Genomic DNA, 12243 nt, shown 5'->3' with positions numbered 1-12243 from the left:
GTAGACCGGTCTCGAACGGCGGTAAGGGCAGCTTGGATCTTGGTCTTAGTGTTGAAATAAACGGTGAAGGGCGATATAAGCCTCACTTTTCTTCTTTCTCCCCGGGGCCATCACTTGTCGAGAAGCCGGCCACCCATGACAACGCCTTGCAATGCCACGACTAGACCGCGTATGCTATGACACCGGTTAGCCAGTTCCAGCCTTACCAGGGCTTGACTAGACAGCCAGTGCGTGTAGAAGGCGCTCAAGAGACAGGTGGCATGACCTGGTTGCTGCTCCTGCACAATACTTGCTTGGCGCCGTCCATCCCATCTCATCACATCCTAGACCGACTCCCGGCTTCAACTGCAGTGAGCACCTTATCATGGAAGGATACCAGGTTAAGATGATATCCCTTCCCTGGGGGCCACACCCAGCCGGAGGGATCTGCTTGGAGTGACGGCCCTGACTGCCGCTGCAGGAGAATTATGCACTCCTGTGCTAGTGGAATGGCCAGTGGTGCTGCCAATTCTCATTTTCCAGGCAAGGTCCTGATGTCACATCACAGTGTCGATCTCGGTCTCGAATGGCCTTCTCTCTAGATGAAACGTTTTGGTAAGCTTTTCATCGGAGCTCATCTGATCAGCGCCCGGCATTCCTATTCACAGCTTCGCAGCTTGTGGATGTCGATGCTGGCGTCATTGCCAGCCCGGCGGTGTCTGCCTATTGCTGGCTTGCCATGTGCCGTTGTTGCGACTAGTCAGAAGCCCTTTCTTTCTTTGCTTTTCTCTCCCAGCTTCTCGGAGATGCCTGGAATGAAGCAGGGATCGCGGGCCCCCCCAGATTGTCGGGTCGTTGGAATAGGTACTGCCGGTCTACGTGGCCCTGCAGCAAGTGTCTGGCAGTGGCTTTTGGTTCTCCCAGGCTTGAAACCTAGAGTAGATGCGGATTAGCCGTGGGAGCTCTCCCGTGGTGGCTCAAACCTTGCTCCCAGTCCTGCACACACACACTCTCTCCGACACACCACTCGTTGGCGTGGCCTTCGGGAGCATCGTCGAGCCATCTGACCAGCCACTGGCCAATGCTGGCGCACCGACAACACGTGAGGCGAAATCAGGCTTGTGGCATCATTCAAGGTTCCAGCGCTGCGGTTCCAGACCATGTCGACTGTGGCCGCCTCTGCAGACGTTGACTCGACGAGAGCCAGACCCGTCAATGTCCATTCGAGTCGAGGCGCAAGCCCACTGCCGACCATCTCCACTATGCGCATGCCTGCCACAGACAACCCTGCAAAGACATCGTGGGGTCTGCAATAGAGGAAATACGGCCCGGCCAATGAGACGTCGAGCTCTTTACTCGTAACGCAGCGAACACCCCCCAGCCAAGCCAAATCAACTCAGATTCATCTCAACTCATTCATGCGATGTGACTTGTTCCTGTCGCAGCATCTCCGTAACCCAGCGATAGCCATGATCGGAAGCGAAATCATTCGGCTTGCCCGATATCCGAAGAGGTTGAGAACATAGTTTCGCTCCCTGGCGCTCCAAGTGCTGGACTGTCAAAGGGGGCGCGACGCGGTGCGAAGTTGATCGGCCAGTGGTGTTAGCTTAATGTCGGCATGAACATGTATGCGCTACTAGTCGACGATCATGATCACGATCCAAACGTGGCCATGCAATCTATCGCAGACGCCGAAGAGAGCCAAGTCGAGCGGTACTGGCGGTGTGGCTTGTTGCGCATCGGCGCCCTCTGAGTCGGTAGGTGATGCTATCATCGTGGACGTGCAAGGTCTTTGCCGGTAATCAAATATCATTTTCGTACCCCGAGCCTGGCAATCGCCGCGGACAGTGTCGTCGATCACAAGTCGTTGCCCTGGCCCTGTGATGCTGTCGCTGCTGGTTGCAGTTAGTCCGTGCGAGTCACACGGCGAACCGAGTGCTTGGGCTACCAAATTGCCGGGGCTGTCAGGGGTGTGAGAGAATAAGGCATTGTGGGCTCAACAAGGGGGGGAGCTTCGAGACGCCATGGTACGAGGACACCACTTGGACCACCCCGGCTGCTGGGAGCTTCCCTCATCCCAGCGCTGCAGACCGTCCACACGCCCCCCCTTGCCTGTCTGCTCTCTGAAGCGTCCCGCCCGCCTCCCACTTCCCTTGCACCCTTGCCTGGTGTATCTTTTCGCGACATGCTTAATGGGTCCGCTGCCGGTTGGTTCCTCGACCAGTGATGCCGTAGCCCTTCAATATATCGCGCCATGACACCTCATTCGGCCATGGTGAGTGTTGATAGCTTCTGGTGAGTTCGCCAGCCGCCGTTCAACGTGGAACGCTATTGATGTACAGATATTAAAATGATTCTCCTGGACGCGCTCATCAGTTGAGCCTTGTTGTTGCTTGTTCAGGGGTCGGAGGGTGTAATGGCTACTCGTACCCAGCTGCCGCCGTGAGTGGCCAGACAAAGTCCTTGTTGGTCCAGATCCCGTTACAAATCGCAGCAGGCATGATCTTCAAAACCCTTGCGCGTCGACTTGTATCAGAAAGCCCAGATTGGTCTGCCGTACTCACCATATGTCGACAGAGGCAAACAGGAAAAGACAGTGGCTTTTGGGGGCCAAACGGTTCCGCGGCAGACGGTGGCTCTAGCATTCCAGGGTAGGCACAGTAACAGATCCGACAATGAGCCTTCCCTCCAGGCTGGGCAACTCCCGCACCGCTGTTCACGTCGGTTATCCAAGGTGTAAATGGCCACATGCCAGGGCACAAGCACAGCATGTGAGAACGTGCAAGGTGTCTGCTCTGACAAATTCCGGATTGCCACAAACATCGATAAATCCGCAACCTTCTTTCCGGACAATGATGAAGTCTGGGCATGCAACCACGTTTCCCCTCCCCTCCACCCCCTTCTGAATGAGACAACGAGGGCAGCGCAAGTCGAGATCCGACGGGCACGTTATGTAGGATTGAGAAGCAGCGCAGAAGGGTGGGTGAGGGCACGTTCTACCGACGAGAAGGGGGGCAAGCGTCGTATCATATTTTTTTCTTCCCATGTGCACTGGACTCTCGGCTGTTGTCGAGACAGAGAAACAAGGCAGTCCGACCTGTGGGTGTGGCGTTGCACTGCGGCTGGCCCCGTCTCGTCTGCGAGGCATCGGAGGAAGCTGCTTGTAAGTGCCATAACGGGTAGTTCGTAGCTTGGTTCTCGACGAAGATGGGACTCACAGGACGGTGTTTGCGACTGCAAGCCTCAGAGTATTAGAGCCTATGTTCACAGCCTGCGACAACTCCGAGTCTGCCTCGCTCCACCGTAGAGTAGGGCGAGCTCTCTTCTTTTCTTCCATCTGGTGACGTGCGCCTCGTGTCGGTATAACACTTCGGGCAGGCAGTCTCCCATTCGAGTTGCCCATTCAAGACGCAGAAGCATTCTAGGGCTTCATGTGCGTAGGCGACGGTCGGCTCGCACTGCATCGCCCGCCTGCCACTGTAAGAACTCGTCAGATCCTCAGAAGGGCTGCACGCATGGAACATTTCCCTTGGCTGCTTAGCGCTGCCGCTGTGCCACCACCACCGACGGTACGGTGCGTCCTGAACAGCACAGCAGGAGGAGCTGTTGCAGCCCGTGCCACTGAAGCCTCGGGAATGGCCTCCCCGGAAGTGGACGCTGCCAGGGCCATTATTAGTGAGCCACCCGCGTGGAGAAGAGCGCGATGTTGCGGCGCCCCAAGATCGAAGACGGTCGGCGGCACGCCCAGAGGGATGTGACAGGGCTTGCTGGCAAAGTGGACTGCCAGGCAAATGGGGAGAAGAGCTCGGAATGGCAGCCCAGAGATGCTAACTGAGAATGGCAAAGCTAGCCGAACGTTCAGACATGTGACCGGGGCTGTAAAGACGAGCTGCGATTGGCCCAGAGTCCGAGCTCTCCAGGGCTGCAAGCGCACAAGCCAAATCTGACCGTGGCCCTGCGTTCTGTCTGCGTCAACGATACCCGTAATAATAACAATACGGACAGGAGGAGGAGGAGACACGGTATGTACAAGAATACTCACTGTCGACTGCACGATTGATACAGTACGAGCCCCGATGCTGGTCGTTTTGTAGGTCGCTCCTCCTCTCAGGCCAATCACACAGCAGAGAAGCATGTCTCAGTTCGCCTGCTCCTTGTAAATAGCAGAAAAGAGGCCCTCCCTAACCAAGGAAAGATTAGTGTACGAGCATCAGGGCGCCGGCAGCGATTCATCGTTGCGAGAACAACACTGTAGAGACTGCTTCGCAAGAAAGCGATTGCTGTGATTATTACTCCAAATGGGGATGCCTTGCGAAACCCGTCTCCATTGGCCGAATAGCGATTATATCAGCAGCAAGATGCTCAGTTTCCGCACGCCAGAGACTCTTCCCTGCCCCTGAGGCCGGCAATGTGTTGAGGCAATTCGTTCCATACAAGCTTGGCTGGCCATGACGATGTGAAGACACGACGAAGCTGGTTGCTTACGTAGCGGTCATACTCGCAACCCTGTTGCTCCGGACATTTGGTCGTATAAGTCATGTCTGTCGTATACCTACAAGCATGCTGCTACTAATCTGATGCGTGGAGCCAAAGGGGTTCGGGTCAGAACCTTCCTTGGAAGACGTCGTCACCATCTGTTCTGGCTGCGATGAGCGCTGTTGAAATTACCCGTTGCGGACTTCTCATAAGCGTTCTGCAAAGACTCGTCCAGAACAAGTAATGAAAGCCCGAAAATGTGGGACAATTCGAGGTGATGTCAAGTTCTCTCTGCGAATATTGTACGAAGACTGATTGATGACACGGAGCACACCGGCCGAGTCGTCACATGGCTCTGCGATGGAGAAAGCATACGATATCAAGCTCCAGTGTTGCGTCAGACATCGCCGGGTATCAAGTCGAGGTCTGGAGAGCGCAAACTTTGCACTCTCACCCGTACTTCGTCCAAGGTCCGTATTCCGGCGGGGTTCAACAGCGGCGTCCTCGGTATTCCGCATCGCGCTGGCGCTGGTACTGTCTGTATGGTATGACTCTGTATATGAGCAAGATCGGGTTGCGCGAGGGCGAGAGTTGCAGGCAAGAATGTCGTTAGGTGTGAAGGACAGACGACCACAAAAAGGGCACCGGGCACGGCAATTGTGCTACAGAGCCATGTGAGTTGAGAGGCACGGTGTCGACAACACACCGCAGGACAGGCTAGCACATCTCACGACCCGCGGCCACACAGATGCTCGTACTGTTCATGTCGTACTGTTCGGCCCTCCCGGACTGCTGCAAAAAACCTTATTGAGAAGCTTTCCCTTGCCTTGCGGGCTTGCGGCAGCCTATCAAGACGAGCCGTGGTAGCTTGACTAGGGACTACCTGGTCGTCTCGCGGAACACAGACCGCCTGTAGAAGACAAGTGAGATTGTATCTCTTGGTACGGAGTATATACTCGCACATCTCATCAACTCGTGCAAAGACGCGGTGACACAGCAGAGGCCACGAAGAGCCACAGGTCGCGCGGCCTGTCTTGAAAAAAAGGGGGGGCAGCAAATGAAAGCAAATACAGGATGTTGATCAATGGATAACATGTAGATTGCCTGCAGTGAAACCAACGCAACTGCAACTGCAACTCTGACGTATGTGTGTATATCGGGCCTCGGGCGCAGGCACGCGCAGCGCTGAGCCCAATGTTGGAGCGTTCATGTAATTAGCGACGAGATGCGGACTGGTGCAAGCTTGGTGGTCAAGAACACAAAGCCAATGTCACGCCTGACAACAACCTGCGAAGCATAGCAAACTGTGTGTTGAACAAGAACGAGCAAGGAGTAGAGGCATATCCATGTCTGGCATCACCCAGGCAGTACAGTACCACTCGCAATGTAAATGAGGTGCAGTAATATGTATCTGGTTGCCCGGAACGGCGTGCTCGTCCTGGCAATGTCAACTGTCCGTGTGAAAGCCAGGGGAGGAGAGGCTCTGGCCTGGCCGGTGATGTGTTCACTCGTCTCTTTCCCCAGGCAGGCCTGGCAGGTAGGCAACGGTGGGGCGCTTCCGACAGGCTTCGGGAGAGGAGGAGATCGCACTGATTACCGCATTGGATCAGACGCGGTATAATGTACGTACTCTTTGAGCCGCGTCGAAAGAATGCAACGCCAATAAGCGCAAAGCAGCAGGGGGATTCTCATCCATGGGTTGCGATGGACATGATGGACCAGGGCGCGGCCTCGTGGACAGAGATTGCGGATGGGACGCTGTGTGGCCAGGACCCTGACGAGATTGGCGTGCCGGCAAGATGGCCCATGGACGGGACTGAGGATGAACGTCAGGGATTTGGCACAGAATGGGCAGGGCGATGGTGAGGGGGTGCCGGTATCTGTAGCCACGAATAGCCTCACGCCCTGAGAGAGCTCCCTGTCCCACGCCCCCCCTCCCGCGATGCCGGACTAACGTGCTTTTGGACCTTGTGGAGAGGGTGAGCAGAAATTTGACAGCATCAGGCAAGCGTGCTTGGCCTGGCTTCTGCTCAGCCCTACAGAGCACGCCTCTTCCGGACTGCCCAGCGCTCAGTCGGTCGCCCATCCAAGAACAACGCAGCGGATGTGCCCAAGCCACGTCCCGATTAGGCGTGTCTGGCGGCGCCGCCGGTGAGGGCTTCAAGGCCAAGTGCCGTGTTTGACGCAGCCACAATACCGATTCGAGGGCGAAGCGACGCAGGTCGAGATTCCGTTTCGCAAGCCCCGTCTCCATGGTCGCCGAATTGTGTAATGTCGACCAATTTGGCGGGCGGGGGAGGCGCTCGCCGTCTGCTGGGGCTCCCGAATACTATCCAAGACCTAAACCTAAAGACGAGGGAACAAACTTGCGCCCAAGACCGTGCGCTGCGTTCCGTGTGTGCGCCTTTTGGCCCCTGAACCACATTCCCACAGCAGCGCCAACTAGAGACTGTTACTAGTAGTGAGCAATCGTCATCTGCCCCTGGAAAACCCAGGAGGATGGGTCAGAGGGCGACTTGTTGAGTCGAATGCATGATCCTGGGCCAGCTTCACTTGAAAACAGTCAGTAACATTACCTATTGCAAACTCATGTACTGCATCAGCGGGCGTGGGCACCCTTGTCCGACTCGATGTGCGCTTATTCCTTCCCATCAACCAGCCGCAAGCCTCCATTGGCTGCATCGTATGTTCTCAGACGCAGATGACAAGGTTTGTTGCTTCGCGCTCCCGTGCTGACTGGCATGGGGGAGAGAAAGAGGAGAAGCGTCTCCCACCTGGGTCGGAGGTCGGATAAACATCACGTCACTGAGCTGCTCCTGCTTACATAAAACCCACGCCCAAGTAAGGCACTCGTATCCGCCAGAACGGATCCCCAAATGCTATTAACATGTAGGTACTTGTTCGTGCTTCGAGGCACGAACGCCTTCCCGGAGCCTCACTCTGGTTTCCCCATGGACAAGGACAGCAGCCTCCATCTTTTGGCGTCGATATAATTAGACTAGTGTCTCGAGTCTGCCTCGAATTGTGCACCAGAGAGCCATCCAACACAGCGCTAAAGCCAGCCCGATGGGTCGAGGGCTCGAGGAGGGGGCGCCCATATGCGACGGGAGGGAGGTTGGCAAACATTGCAGGTCCCCGAGACTGAAGGAGAAACCAGGCGAGCTCTCATACGAGGCGCCCATACATGCAGCAGGGATGTTCAAGCCTTTGAATAACCATGATTGATAAACTTTGGCCCCAGGGATCCCCCAGAGTCGTAAGGGGTCTCGGCTAGTGAGTGGTGGACGGCATGTCACGTCCTGGAGGAGCGCGGGCTTGTCTGGTGGGTTGAGTAACTGGCTGTCTTTTCAATCCCGGCTTTCTTTGGTCTTCTCGTTCCTCTGCTCCAGGACGCTCGATCATTGTGAGAAGGATGGTGCAAAGGCATCAGACTCAGCACCCCCTTTCCGCCGTGCCGGGACCTATGCCATGTGCAACTTTGGATTCTGGATTTCAGGGTCTCTGTCGTGCACTGCGTTCCAGACTTCGTAGGGCTGAGCGTGCAAAAGCATTCCTCGAGCCCCGTCCTAACACTGCTAGTATTTTCGGTTCTCGCTCGATAGTCGCCGCTAGAGGGAGTTCAAGGGGGCGGATGCGAGGAGCCTTCCCACGGCAGCGCCACTGGCGCTTGGGGGACCTCGACACCGAGCAGCCAATTCGACACCGCGCATTCCAAGGGAGGAAATCTAAATAGGGGTCAAGCTGTTCACCGAAGTGAATTCCAAGAGTAGATAGAGAGTCAGGAATTCTCCCCAGACTCTAGTGAGCGGCAAGGCGTGACGAAAGAAGCACCTGCTGGGTCGATTAGCTGCGCAATCTGGGCTGCTCAACTGCGAGCTGCCATTTCAGCCAACGAGGGGCTCGGAGTCTGTCACTTCTGAGGTGGCCAGCTTGCAGGTACTTCGTCCTTGAACCATGCTCGACGCTGCTGCTTCGTTCTGAATCCTTGAATGCCAGCAAACATGTACCTCTCTCCTCTTGGAGGATTGAGTTGCGCTCGCTCCGTTTTAGCACAGCGCAAGTCACACACCCTCTCGCGCGCCCGCAACTGGAACAACATTGACGCGAGCCCGTCGGTCCCGACCAGATGGTTGATCTCCGAGGAATTACGCGCCAAGTCTGACCTGCCTTGAAATAAGATGATGACGGCCCCGAGTGAAGCAACCCAACAACACAGGGGGAGGAAAAAAAGTAAAAGAGGCAGCTTGTAGGCGCTCAAACGTGTCTCATCACCTTCACCATTGCCATCAAAATCCTTCAGCGGCAGCAGGGCCAACACCGTTCCCCCCCTCCTGTGTCTCAGAGCTCAGGAGACTGGCGGGAGGCGGGATGCGACAATAGTTTCGGAGGCTGCAGCATCCTTCAACCCACCCCCAAGCCAAGCCATGCCGTCCGGCTGTCGCTGGGTGCTTGAGAAGCGCCCGTTGCCATTTGCGACCTGGCGCGAAGCATGCCTGCGCTGTGGCTTCGCACGAAGGCGCGGATGATTTACCCAGCAATCCGGTGTTGCACGGACGAGGTTTGGGGGCCCTCTGCTCTAGGATGGAACTGGGTGCTGGCGCTGGCTCTCGCAGCAGCTAGCAGCAGTCCGTTGACCGCTCCACTCAAGCCATGTGCCGCCAAGATGGAAAAGCGAGCGGGAGCCCGGGGGGGTGTTGAGGCAGAGGAGATGGGCTGGATGAGCGAGGGAGGGAGGGCGAGGAAGAAGAGGAGGGGGAAGAGGAAGCAGGCGTGAGTGTGAGTGCTGGGGAGGGGTAAAGGGGACTCGTTCTCGTGCAGTGCACTCGTTTTGACACCGACACTGGTGCGTCTTCTGCTGGATTCACCGCTTTGCAGCACGCATCCTTTGGAAGCGATACGCAGAAACCAAGGCTTCTCGTTGGTGATTGCTTCTTCTGCTGTGCATTCCACTACTCTAACGTGCATAAGTTGAAGATGTGCAGCTGCACCGCTAAGGGAGCCAAACGAGTCATGAGGTGGCGGAGGTTTCTGGCCAATCAGCAGGCCGGATCCCGCATTTTCGTCCCAAAGAGGCATTACCCAGGAGAGGCGTGATCGACAGTAACAAGCAGTATCATGCCGTCCATGACAGCACTACTATTCAGTGGTAATACGACGAAAGAGTTGGCTTGGGGATGTGTAAGCGATCGAATGCCTTCAAAACAGCAATACAAGCCGACAAACCACATGATTCCAAAGGATCAAATGCCCGCAGAAAGACACCTGCGTACATGTACCACATACCGTACCATCCTGTCGGCTCCTCGCTCTCACATGTACGGGGGAGAGGGGGCGCTGGAGCTCTAACCCGTTAATGCATGCACGTCAGCAACGCTTGGATGCTTGTATGGTCCCCGAGCGCCTCATGTTAGTCTAGTGCCTACCAACATAACGCAGCTTACTCCGTCAAGAGGAGGGGGGATATTAGGAGAACCAGATCATCTTGAAGCATTCAACAAGCGAACAAGCCCGGCTCATCTCATTCCCCCGTGGCATTGAAAAAAAAAAAAGAAAAAAAAAAGAAGAAAAAAGACAGTAACCATAGAGAGAAACAAGCAAACTCAATATGGCGTTACCGCATTCTTTGACACGCGCCACTGCCCACTGTCTCGGGTTACCCGGTTCTCGCCGCCTCACGGTCCCTCGTGGGAGGAAAGACAAATCCAAAAACCCAAGAAAATGCGTGCGTGTGCATGCATTCCTAGCCGAGCAGTAAAGTAAGAAACCACATCCGTTGCGCCACTTGGATCTAGAGTCCAGATGCAAGGCGCAAAAGAGAGGCGCGGGGGGGGAGGGCATCAGATGGCGGTGGCTTCTAAGACATCCGAGGGGGAGGGTGGGCAGAGGAGTGGTTTGACTTGTGATTGAGTGGCTCGCTTTGAACCGCCCCCGCCGTGTGTAGGTCGGAATGGGGGGGGAAGGACGTGGGATCATGTCATCTGCTCAGAAAGCTCGTTACGAGTTCTTGACGAAATACCGGCTATCTCTTACGGAACATGTATCCTTGATCTGCTATAACGCAGGCGGGGGTGAGGGGGTGTGATGTGGGAAAAGATGGAGAGTAGTAGGAGAGCAAAAGGACAACAAGAATGCTGGCAGCATCTTGAGCCCATTCGTAGGGTAGTATTATTGATTTGCCTGTGCCCATTTCGCCAGTGGTATCATCGTGACCAAGGCCTCGTCCGTTCGATCTCTGCGCGTCACGGGGACAAGAGAGCGAATGAGCCTCCCGTCGCATCGGCATTCGCAAATCGAACTTGCATCGCAACCAGGAACCAGGGCCCGGAACCTCCTTCTGTTTCCCGGCCCATTTCGCGCCAGTACTACCTACCACCCAGAGCTGCTACTAACGTCCTGCGAGACGGAAAAGTATTGGCATCTTTGGGGGTAGGGTTGCTGGAACGGGATACTAAGGTAGTTGGACCATGCATGAGGCTGACTTCTGCAGTCGGCGTCTTTCGTCTTGCTCTTCTGTGTGTCTTGCTCTTCCTGTTTCGGAGCCAACAATAAATGAAAATATCACCCAAGCACTCTGAGCATGCATGGAAGAATGTCAGGGTGTACAGTAATCAATGCACGTCCAGTACCGTCCGAGACAACCCTGGAGTGCGAGCTGCACAAGCTAAGGTAAAAAAGAAGAATCTTACATGTATCGTTCTGCGCCTTCCTGCTTGTACTCTCCGTGCCTGCCAGGATCCGTGCTGGCTGCCTGCCAAGCTTTCCTTCCTTCCTTCTCTCTGTCTCTCATGAAACATTCTGGCAAGGTTTCAACGGAGCATCAACCGGCCATTCCGCTTTCGGATCCCGGCGGGAGTTGGGGATTGTCGATTTGCGCCTTGCCCGATTAGGCTCGAATTCGCGCCGCATCCCTGCCCTATCCGGCATCACGTTTTGAGACCCACCTCGAGCTGGGGGATCCACTTGGTCTCTTTTTCTATTCTTGCTCTTCTCTTCGTTATGGATTCTAGATAGTAGTACTACTGGGTTTATCAGGTGCTTCACACGGGTTCCGTGTTGGGTGAAGAGAAGGCAGAATCAGGAAAAGAAGAGCAGAGACACAGACGAGGGGGCCGCTAAACTGACGCCATGGAATCACACTGTGGGCAATGAATGAGCCAACGAGCAGTCGAGAACCCTTGTGAAAATGGGGGGGGGGTGGTGCTGTTCGGCTCCTCCTCCTCCTCTCCTCCGCCTTGTTGCTATGATGCCAGGGAAAGAAACGTGGTGTATAATTTATGGGCCGCAGAGCCTCGTCCAATTCTTTTTCGTTTTGGCATCTCTTGTCTGTGGGGAATTATGCCTTTTGCCTTCTTCCTTGGCTTTCTGGGATTCATAGTTGCCATGTAGTTCTTACATGGCCCCCCCCTCGCGATCCAGGAGAGCGTGGAGCAGACTGGCAGATCAGAGTGCCATGACACGAGTACAACTGAGCACAACCTGGAGACTCTCGGGGCGTTGCATAGATACACGCCCTCGTAAGCACGGCATGAATTGACTTCATTTTGTCTCTCTTTCTGATTAAGAGATTTTGCCTTTTCTTGATTGCCAAGAGCCGATGGCCTGGTCTGCTGCCTTCGGGGGGGGGGGGATGGGGGCACGGGAAAGGAAGGCAGACAGGAATAGAATTTGATGTCCGTCGATAGTTTCGAGAAAGGGGGGCAAAGCAGGTTGATTGGCAAGCACATACATAGTAGATACCAGTCATACATTGTTTGGTCCTTTTTGCCTTTGAAGCAAGGATGCTGTGAC

The sequence above is a fragment of the Trichoderma reesei genome (assembly GCF_000167675.1).
Source record: "Trichoderma reesei QM6a unplaced genomic scaffold TRIREscaffold_18, whole genome shotgun sequence".
Lineage (NCBI taxonomy): Eukaryota > Fungi > Ascomycota > Sordariomycetes > Hypocreales > Hypocreaceae > Trichoderma > Trichoderma reesei.
This window is presented reverse-complemented; position numbering follows the sequence as displayed.